Here is a 10,982-nt window from a genome sequence, read left to right as displayed (position 1 = left end):
TGACATTAGTGAACTTCCAGAGATGTTTTAGACTTCCCACTTTGGATTTCATTTTCATGTGTACTTGTATTTTCATCAAAATGCATGGCTTTCAATGGGCTCTTCCTGAATTTCAGCCCTGGTATTTATCCAGCATGCTCGCAAATGAGGGCTCTCACACAAAAAAATTATATTCAGTGTTCCTTTAAGATGTCACAATGTCCTCAGCATCAATTTTGGTTTCCAACAAGTTATGTGAAATGATTTAAAATGCAAACTACCTGCACAACTGAAATAGTGTTTTTAAAACACTGAATTAATCAAGGAGCTAACAAAAACAAAAATCTCTGATCCAAAAACGCAGTCAATAGCATCCAAGAAGAAAAGAACAAAATTCTCTTTGTGATATTTACAAAACAGGATCATTTTATTAACATTGACTTTGTTTGTGTTTTCCTCTACCTTTACTGAAATTGCATTTCAAGTTACAACTTAGTGAAGTACAATGTTTCAACAATTATTATCGCATCCATCCATGACACACTTTCCTGCAAATCACTCATGCGCTCTGGAACAAACATATCCAGAGAATGGAGACTTTAACACTCCCCTTTCTTAGGGAATCATTAGGGCTAAAAATCATTTCTTTCCCATTTCACTAAGCAAGAGCTAGACCAAACTTAATCTAATGCATTATTTTTATTAATTATTTTACTTCCATCAGAGTCTAATTCTCTATGTTACATACAAAACAGGAGAAACTCACAAGTAACAACTTCTTGACTGCTAGATAACTTAACGCTCCTCTCATCCTTACTCTGCCTTATCTGTGAAGGAAAAGAACTTTCTCCATAAAATTACAATCTCAAACTTCAGCCCTCTCAACATCGCTTGCCCACTCTTCCATTGAGCACTTCTTTAGGATTCTCTTATTCTTCACAAAGACTAGATCGGTTTTACAAAATTATTTATCTATCTGAAAGTGCTTCCATCAATTCCCCAGCTACCATGGAACAGGAAACTCTACTCTTATTTTGGGATGATACCTCTACTGAAGCTTGAGATCAAATTCCCTCTAATCTTATGGGTCCTTATTTCATCTTTCAGGAGAATGCTTTTCAAACTACATGGAAGCTTTAAAAATCTCAACACCATCCATGCCCAACACTAATGTCTAGAAATGAATGACTTGTGGCTGAGACCAACCATTGGTATTCCTTCTTTTAAGACTCTAAGAGGGTCCAAAGCACAGGCAATGCTGAGATCCTCTATCTTCACACTCGATGGTATGTATTTGCAAGTGACTTCCATCTTAAAAAACAGACTCTCCTTCAATCCCATGCCTCCTTCCAGGTATGTCTATAATTTCCTTCTTCTTCTTCTTAAGGATGACATGTCTCCAAAACTCAGTCGATATGTTTCTCCCCTTCCTCATCCCCACCCACTGCTCTGCTAGCTCCTTTCAACTCCTGCCCCACTGTTTTATGGAACTGCTGTCGTGGCTGTCTATGACCCTAGGGCTTGCCTGTTGTTCCTGATGTCCTTGACTGCTTGCTCAGCAGCCTGGTCTCAGCTGCACACTTATTACAATCCATTGTTTCTAAATACTTTTTGGTTTTTTGTGTGTTTTTTTCCCCAAGTAAATAGTGTGGCCTTCTGATTCACACTTTTACATCTTCCTTTTTTATCAGTAAAGTTTTCATCCATCATACTTTTTAACAATTTTTGTTCCATTTTTTTTTATTTTTCCTTTGGGTAAAAAAGTAATGATGTGATGACTACGCCTGTGGCTTTCGTACATACTGTCTTCAGAAAAATTCTTTTTATCTCATCTCTTTCACTGTTTTGTAGGAGTTTCTCGAATTTGACTATATAGCCTGTATTTTCAATTGTATTTATATTTTAGATAGCTCCTAATAGGACTTTTACTTTTCTAATGGCTTTTCTTTTCTTTCATTACTGGGATTAATCAACTCACTTTCCGTCTCCTTTATTTTCTCTTTTTTTTCATCATATGTAGCCCTTCTCTAAAGCCTATTAAAAACTGCAGTTAGCATTATTCTTCAGGGACACAAATCACTATGAAGAATCTGAGTGACTTTCATCTGTTGGAGAGATAGCTTGCTACCTGATGCATATTCTTCTTTTTTTTTTTTTGGAGAAGTTTTTGCTATAGGGCACGTGTGCTCACCAGAAAGACTGAGAGAGACAGAGAGATAGAAATCATCCCCCAGGGGGGATGGCCAAGCCACAATCCCTTCTCCTCCATTCTCCTCTCGGGATCTTGGGCACACATGCACACACGTCCAATGTGAGATTAAGCCACTGGGTCCAGGACTCTTCACGTACATGGGAGTCCAGCGACATAGCCATTATGCCAACTGTTGGTCCCTCTGATGCATATTCTTCATCAATGTTTTTTTTGTTTGGGGTGTGTGTGTGTGTGTGTGTGTGTGTGTGTGTGTGTGAATCTGCACTCTCTATACCATGATGTGGTATTCATGCTAAAGGTTTTCATACTGGAACAGAGACAATCATCTAGACACTAAAGAACAGAAGGGTGAGGGAGCAAGCTTAAAGTCCCTTACTGATTTCCAAAATTCACTTCACCTCTGTCAAGTCCCATATGCAATGTACCCTGAGAATGAACGAGTGTGTGTGTGTATATACATATACATATAAATATACACACGCACACATACCTTCATATATATATATATATATATTGTTAGGGTACTTCATTTAGTCATTTCCTCATTGCTCTACAGGATCAGAGAATCTTCTCTAGTAACAGACTATAGAAATGATCCCTGAAAGTATAGTCTTCTCTGGGAATATTTTATATTCAAGTTTTTGGTATGACCCTGTTCTAGTTCAAATATGTCCCCCCAAATTTATACGTTGAATCACTGTGATGGGATACAGAAGGTGAAAATTCAATCTGACTACAGTGTTCAAAGTAGGGTCTTGGGTAGTGATTAAGTGATCAGGGTGAGACCCGTAAGGACAGAGAATGAAACTGAACAGAGACTCACGGGCAAAGTCACTCCCTACTCTGCTCTCACCTCTGTGATATGATCAGAGGTGACCACAACAGATATGGCTCTTGGACACTGAAGCTCCAAACTGAGAACTGGATAAGCCTTTGTTTTTATAAGTCACCCAAGTTCCAAGTACTTTGTTATTAGCCACGAAATGGACCAGAAGAGACCCTCTTCAACTTAAGTAGAGTCTATATAGGTTAGAAACAAGGCCCTCACGTCACAGCCTCTTTGCGTAGGGATCACCAGACCACTAAGCCTTCTTCCCACTGCCCTCTGAGGCATCTCTAGTTTAAGGAGCCTGTGCTACACAATAAGATGGTAGTAGCTGAGGTGAGCACCCAGGTGGGCACAGACTCCAGGGGACTCCAGCCAACAGATTTGATGCCAGTGGGGTCCCCAGCATGGTTTAGTTCACAACCTGCCCAAGAGTATGCACTGAAACTTCTCCTAGCTCAGCTCTAAACCTCCCAGTGCTCTGTGACATACAACCACAGAGCACACAGAGTCCCTTCTCTATGTACGGCTCCTTATTTTCATGAAGTTGCTTAATTTCTTTAGGTGTAACTACTTAAAAAAAAAAAACAGTAATTTGCCCAAAATTTGAGGGCTATGTAAATTCAAAACATCTTATCTATATTGGTCCAAATTTCATTATATTTGGCAAATATTCCTTATGGATTGTGGTTTGAGGTTGTAGTTACATATTTAACAAAAGACAGAATTTTTTTCTTTACTTTTCACTTTTTGTTCCTTTTTTGAGCTTCCAGGCAGAAAAATGGAATAAAAATGTCTTTACCATCTTTAAGTAGGTCTTTGTTTAATTTTTAAAGCGTTTAAAGTAAGGCAAATAAAAATTCTTCTTTTAGTAAAACTAACCAAATACTATCCCAGAAGTCTTGTTAAAGTTGACCAAACTACAGGGGAAAAATTGCTGAGCTTGCAATTTACTGTTTTGACCATTTACAAGAACTGTAATCATTTCTAAAATACATCATTACTTTTGTTAAATTTCACTGCTAACCTTATGAAAAAAATCACAAATATATATTTTGCTTCCTATTGATTCACAAGCTTTATGAGGAAACTCACTAGTCATTTCTGTAACTATGTTGTCCATCATTAGTTGAGTTTTTAAACTTCATTTAAAAAAATGAGTAATTGAAACAAATGCTTGGAAAATCATGATTCCTACCAATTATCTGAATTCTCTATCACTTAACTTAATACTGAATAAATTCAGGCTGAGTGTTTTGAAGAGGGAGGTTCTTCTCTAAGAAATTACATTGCAAACTTGACAATGTTTATTCTAGATGACCATCTTCCTCCTTTAACCATGCCAAGTAGAAATGAAGCTCTTACATATTATAATACTTGTGTGGTTTAGACTTCATACACCAACCAAAAACTAAAATTTAAATCTTGTCTCTCTTTATGTTTTAAAGTTTTTAAAAATATATTTCCTTAAGAAAAATTGTTTTTGTGGGCCAGCGGGTGATGTGGTGGTTAAGGAAGTTGGATTCCACATGGCTGATGCTGTCATTCCAGTCTCAGACTCGGCAGCTTGAGAAACATGCCAGGTCTGTGTGTGTGCATGTCCAAACTCTCAAAAGGAAAAATGGAGAAGGGACTGGACTGTGACCATTCCTCATAGGGGGCAGGGGGCTCACTTTTTTTTTTCTCTCTCTCTGGCAAGCTAACACATCCTCTAGAATAAAAATAAATGTCTGTCTGAAACGAATCATACAGACTTTCTCTCCCCTTAACTCTTCCCCCACAGAACTAATCATATTTCCAAATAAAAAAATCACAATCAACTACAATGACTAATTATATATTTAATTAGCTTACAAATGAATCACTAATTTTCTCTAAATCCTACTACTTCCTTTTAGAAGAATATAAATAATAGTTTAAAACCCATGTGATTATATATTCCATTTAAACATCTAATGAAACAGTCCTTGAATTTATAAGGCAGACGTTTTCTTCATTAAAAAAGTATCTTCAAAAAAAAAAAAGAAAAAAACAGTTTCTTCATAAAAAGATAGTTGCCTAGGTATTAAACAAATTAAAATTTTAGTTAGGCTTTTATTGTATATTTTTTTTCTAATCCAGAGGAATAAAATAAGTAACTGCTAGATTATGACTAGGAAGCTAGAGAGACATAGTAAGGAGGAAAAGAAGAGAGGCAAGAAGAAGTCTCTCAGGACCAAAGTGCACATCCTGGTACTGTCGACAACTGTAATAAATGCAACCTGACAAGTATCCAGAGACGGGAGCAATATTCCATCAAGTATTTTTAAATTCAGTTCCACACAAGTCAACTCAGTTTTGCCTGGAGATTTTACCAGACATTTAGCTGGTGTGTATATAATTACTTGTCTCTCTGAATTGGAGGTGGGGAGTGGAAAACACACAGGAGGTGCATAAAGGCAGCAATAAACTAAAGACCTAACGTGAAAGAGCTGAAACGCAAGGATTCAATCCAACATTAAAATGAAAATTTCATCTTCAACCTCTTTAAGCAACAAAATTTTTTTTCTTTTAAATCTAAAGGTTGTTGCTTTGTTTAGCTCAGAAAGTTAAAGACAGAAATGTAGTACTACTCATCCCTAATTGCAGGAGATACATTCTTTATCATTTTATGTATTGCAAGTACCAAAGACCACTGGAGAGTTCCAGCCACAAAGGAGTAGTCAGTAGCATACCAAACTGCACTGCTATAAGCCACATGGCCAACTGCAGGTTCAGATCCTCTGCTAGGCTGACATGAAACATGCAGGAGTCATACACAAACCCAACACCTTAACGAGCTGGGGGCCTGGACAATGAGGACTGAGGCATGATCAGACTCTGCAAGAATGCTTCTTTCTCTCTCCCTCTGTGTGTCTCTCTCTCATGCATGGGTATTCGCTCTCTTTCAAACATTTATTAAAAAAGGCCCCTGTAGGGGCCAGCAGTTGGTGTAATGGCTATGTCACTGGACTCACATGTAGTCGACCATGGTTTAAGTCCTGGACCCGGTGGCTTAAACTCATGCTGGGCGTTTGTGTGTGTGTGTGTGCCCAAGATCCTCAGAGGAAAATGGAGGAGAAGGGATTGCAGCATGGCCATCCCCCCAGGAGGTGATTTCTCGCTTTGTCTCTCTCTCTCCCTCTCTCCCTCCCTCTGTCTCTCTCTCTCTCTATCTTTCTAGCGAGCACATGTACCCTATAGCAAAAACCTCTCCAAAAAAATAAAAAGACCTCTATAGAGTTCATAGTTAATCAATTTACACTTACCAAACCACAAGCATCCTTATATTATTTCCAGAATCTATTTAAGGTGTTTAGTAACTAAAAGTTCTTGGAAGAAGTCCAAGATATAAATAATTACTTTACATAAGTTTCAACTCAGTTTAGAAATGATAATCATGCTACAACATACAAGAGATTAATAGTATATGAATTTTTAAGTCAAGCCTTTATAGTCTCATGAAGCAAAATAAAAACATGTATCAAGACTGCTTCATGGGAACCAGCAGTCAGAGTAATGGCTATGTCGCTGGACTCCCACATAGTCGACCACAGTTCGTGTCCCAGACCCGGTGGCTTAAAACTCACGCCAGGCGTGTGTGCGTGTGTGCCCAAGATCCCGAGAGGAGAATGGAGGACAAGGGATTGTGGCATGACCATCCCCCCGGGGGGTGATTTCTCGCTTTCTGTCTCTATGTCTCTCTCTGTCTGTCTGGCGAGCGCACGCACCCTATAGCGAAAAACCTCTCAAAAAAAAATTGAAAAAGACTGCTTCATGTATATTTATAGATTTGATTTCTCTGCTTCTCCTGGGCATATGTTTGCCACCTCACTATTAAGGGAGGAATCATCACAACTAAAAATTGCATTCATAATCATCTAATGCATAGTTTCTTCCTGTGTTCCATGGTCTGACTACATAACATCAAACATGCTACAAAATAATTTATAGACTGAAATAAACATTGAATCTAGGCAAACTTTTTAACAAAGAGGGAGGGAACCTCAATTTAGCAAGTTTTTTGGTCTTACTGAACGTTTATAGCTATGTTATCAAATACATTAACTAGCAACTACTATTGAGCACTTGAAAAATGGCCAGTCCAAATTATGATATAAATATAAAATGTACCCCAAATTTCAAAAGCTTAGTATTTACTTTAAAAAAGGATAAACTTCTTCATTAATATAATGTATATTGATGACAGGTTGAAATGATTATATTCTGGATATATTTCAGTTCAATAAAATATATTTAAATACACAATTAAAATATGACAAATTTTTTTTTGAGAGGTTTTCGCTATAGGGTGCATGCACTCGCCAGACAGACAGAGAGACACATAGAGACAGAAAGCGAGAAATCATCCCCCAAGGGGGATGGACAAGTCGCAATCCCTTCTCCTCCATTCTCCTCTCGGGATCTTGGGCACGCACGCACACACGCCCGGCGTGAGTTTTAAGCCACTGGGTCCGGGACGTGAACTGCAGTCGACTACGTGGGAGTCCAGCGACATAGCCATTACGCTAACTGCTGGTTCCCAAATACGCCAAACTTTTTACCTTTTTTCAATCTGACTATAAAAACATACAATCATCAAATGTAATTTTTAAAAAATGTGGCTACTAGAAAATGTTAACTTAAAACCGTGACTCACATTGTTTCTATTGGGCAGTGTGGTTTCATAGACTAACACTGAAATAGTCTATAAGGCAATTCAATAGTCCATTTGATAAAAATTAAGGAATGAGGTAACATGCATTCACTTTTTAACTTGCAGGGAGCAGGGGCCAGCAGAGCTGTCCATCCGAGAGGTCACTGAAACAGAAGACTCAGCTCATTGCCTTTAGCCTTATCCCTGACATTTAACTCTTCCAAACATTTCCTCTGCTCCACTGCTTCCTTCTGTGAAAAGTTTCTGAGCAAACGGTGACCCCAATTTCCCAAGAGGCAAGCACATGCTTTCTAGATCAGCTAAGCCCTGGTAATCAGCACTGCTCTAGAAACTGATTACCCAGACAGCTGTGCAAATGAGTCCTACACCTGTAAGACTTCATGAAACCCTCTCAAGTGAAACACAAGCAGGGTTCTGACATAAATCAGCCCCCCTCTCACTATCCAAGTTCCATGTGTACTGCTTCTGATATTATGACTACAGCCACGGAGGAGCACACTTTCCGCAGGATTGATGACCACAAAGTGGGGACAAGGGGCACAGGTTATGTGCTATGAATGACAACATCCCCCTCATGAATTCCAGTCCTAGGCTCTTCTAAAGCTCTCCATGGCTCCAATCACTTGACATTTTCCTGCCCTTATTTCTCTAGGTTTCAACAATAACTGGAAGTTCATGTTGGTCACTGAGTGTTGATAACGTGACACCTGGGCATCTCTAATACTACCTTGGGGCAGCAGATTTAGTATTTTCAGGCAAGAGTCTTAGGATATTCATAAACTAATTCAACAAATAGTTATAGAGCTCCTACTAAGTGCCAAATGATATTCTAAGGCATTTGGCACACAGCATTTAAACAAAAGAGACAAGCTGTTCAAGCAGAGAGACATAATAGGAAGTTAAGCACACAGTGCTGTAGAAAGTGGTAAGTGCTGGGTGAAAATAAAAGCATCTCAGAGCAAGGAAGTCTGGGGTCTGGGGACAGGAGCAGTGGTTCCATGGAGTGTCCAAGGTGAGCCTCACTGAGAAGGTGAAACCTATGTAAAGATCTAAGAGGGTGAGACAAGGGACCAGGTCAGCCTCCAGGGCAGGGGAGCTGAAGATGGCAAGGGTCCAGGTGGTAGTAACTGGCATGTCTCTGTGCAGGAAGGAGGTCCCAGTGTGGCATGAGTCAGCTGTTGAGGGGCATAATGACAGGCAGTCACAGAGGTAATGGGCGAGGTCACATGGAACTCAGAGGTCATGGTGAGGACTGCTATTTCAGCTCTGAGATGAGAATCTGCTGGAATGGTTTATGTAGAGGAACGACTTGTTCTGCCTTCTAAAAAATCATCCTATTGTTCTGAGGATAGACACGAAGGGTCAAGGGTAGAAGCAGGGAATAGTTAACTAAATATGTCAAACACTGTTGCAGTTAAAAGCTAAATCATATCCAGACAAAGAAGGGCAACAATAATGGCCTCTAAGTTTGCTCAGTGGTACAGTGTAACATGGTACCTTAGTGATGTGGGATCCATAGGGAAGATTGCTGGTGTGGTTCCTGTGTTTACCTGTACCTGCTGGACACATGATGGTGATCCTGGCTGGGCTGGGGAGGCTGGAGGCAGAGGGGCCTAAGTCCTGGGACCTTGCCTCTGTCTCTCTCATGGAAGGAACAAAACTAAATTTAAAAAAAAAAGAAGAAGAAGAAGAGGAGGAAGAGGAGGAAGAGGAAGAAGAGGAAGAAGAAGAACAAGAAGAAGAACAAGAACAAGAAGAATGGTTTTTAAACCATACTGAGGAAGGAAAGGGGCAACATGGGAAAAACCCTCTGTGACCAGGACCCAAATGGTGTTGTCCTGACTTTTTTGCAAGAGCAGATGGAGGAAGATACTCAGTGACGTCCGCAGAAATGACTGTGGCGCAGTTCCTTCCCATTTTGTCCGTTGAAGGGTTGCTTTAATAAGACTTCAACTTTCTCTTTCATATGGAAAAAAAAAATCCAACAACTATTTATCTAAAAGCAAACACATTACAACAACAAGAAGGAGAAAAATAAGGTGAACACAATTAACCCTGGGACTTCCCACTTGATTCAACATTTAGTCAGCAAATGGAGCAGGTATGTGGGCTGCCTTTAGATTACCTCTACTAGCAGGAAAATGTGAACGTGTAAAGAAAAAAAAAAGCATCAGCATAAATAAACATTAATACAGAACTAATTTTCTTAGTTCTCATTTCACTGAATAATTATACCTTTGGGCTAACATGAATAATTTATTAAGTAGCATGCAGTTTATATGTAGCCTTGCAACTTTTTGCCCTCATTATGCAATCATCTGAAATCATTCCAGGGCAAACCATGGCTGAAAAGTGACTTCCATGCAAATGTCCTTTTCCTCTCAGCCTATGGATAGTTTACCAAGTGTCTCTTTAGGTTACCAAGAGCTATTCAAAAAGCTATTTAAAGATCTTCTTTCTGAAATATATTCAATAATTCATTAAAGTTCTAAAATGCCAAACTCCTTTTTCTTAGCTTATTACCCATACTGATCCTTAACTCAATTAAGCCTTTAAGGAATGTAAAACCATGTATTTGCTTCCTGGCTTCTTCACAGTTATCAAAAGTAACCTCTGCTTCAACTAAAACTATTGTGAAAATGTTATCCTCATAAAATAATTCAGTTTTGGTGCTTTGGGATGGAAAGGTCCTAGACAGTTCCACTTCACGCTAAAATTGTCTCCATTCTCAGCTGTTATAATAAGAAGCCAATGTGTAATGAAGCATCAATACATTAATCCTTGGAGTTGACCTGTTTTGATCAATCTCAGAGCACAGAGGAACACTGATTACCTAGACCTGAGTGGTCCTCCTCATTTTTCTTGCTTCTTTGCATATTTTCTGATATTGTTGATCATGAAATGGTAATCTAATTTACTACAACTATTAATTATGCTCATGATTAATTTGAAATACCTGACATAAAACGTAAATGGTACAATGAGACAGAACATACAATTGTCTTAATGAAATTCTAACACCTGAAACTGTTTGGCATCATTATCAGTCAAGTAACTGTGCTTAATTTCCTCTCAGCTGGGCATATTAATAGAATTGGTCCCTAGTATTATTTACTAAAAACGTGCTTCCAAACAGAGCAATTAGTAGTACACCTGAACTAGCGTAGCCCTGCAGACTTGCTTCCAGAATCAGCCCCCAGGCCTCCTGGGCAAACTGTAAAGTAGTCATTAGTCTCTGCTTTTGACTCCTCTTTTTTTTTTTTTTTTGA

The 10,982-nt window shown here is 38.9% G+C and overlaps 1 pseudogene; it reads right to left on the bottom strand.

Moving 5' to 3' along the window:
• Window positions 1–2,717: 2,717 nt before the first annotated feature.
• Window positions 2,718–2,805, bottom strand: LOC114005246 (uncharacterized; annotated as a pseudogene).
• Between the last annotated feature and the right edge of the window lie 8,177 nt (window positions 2,806–10,982).

Source organism: Tupaia chinensis, unplaced genomic scaffold (genome assembly GCF_000334495.1).
Source record: "Tupaia chinensis unplaced genomic scaffold, TupChi_1.0 Scaffold143584_1, whole genome shotgun sequence".
NCBI lineage: Eukaryota > Metazoa > Chordata > Mammalia > Scandentia > Tupaiidae > Tupaia > Tupaia belangeri.
The sequence above is the reverse complement of the archived record's forward strand: the minus strand, read 5'-3'. Positions and strand labels throughout refer to the sequence as shown.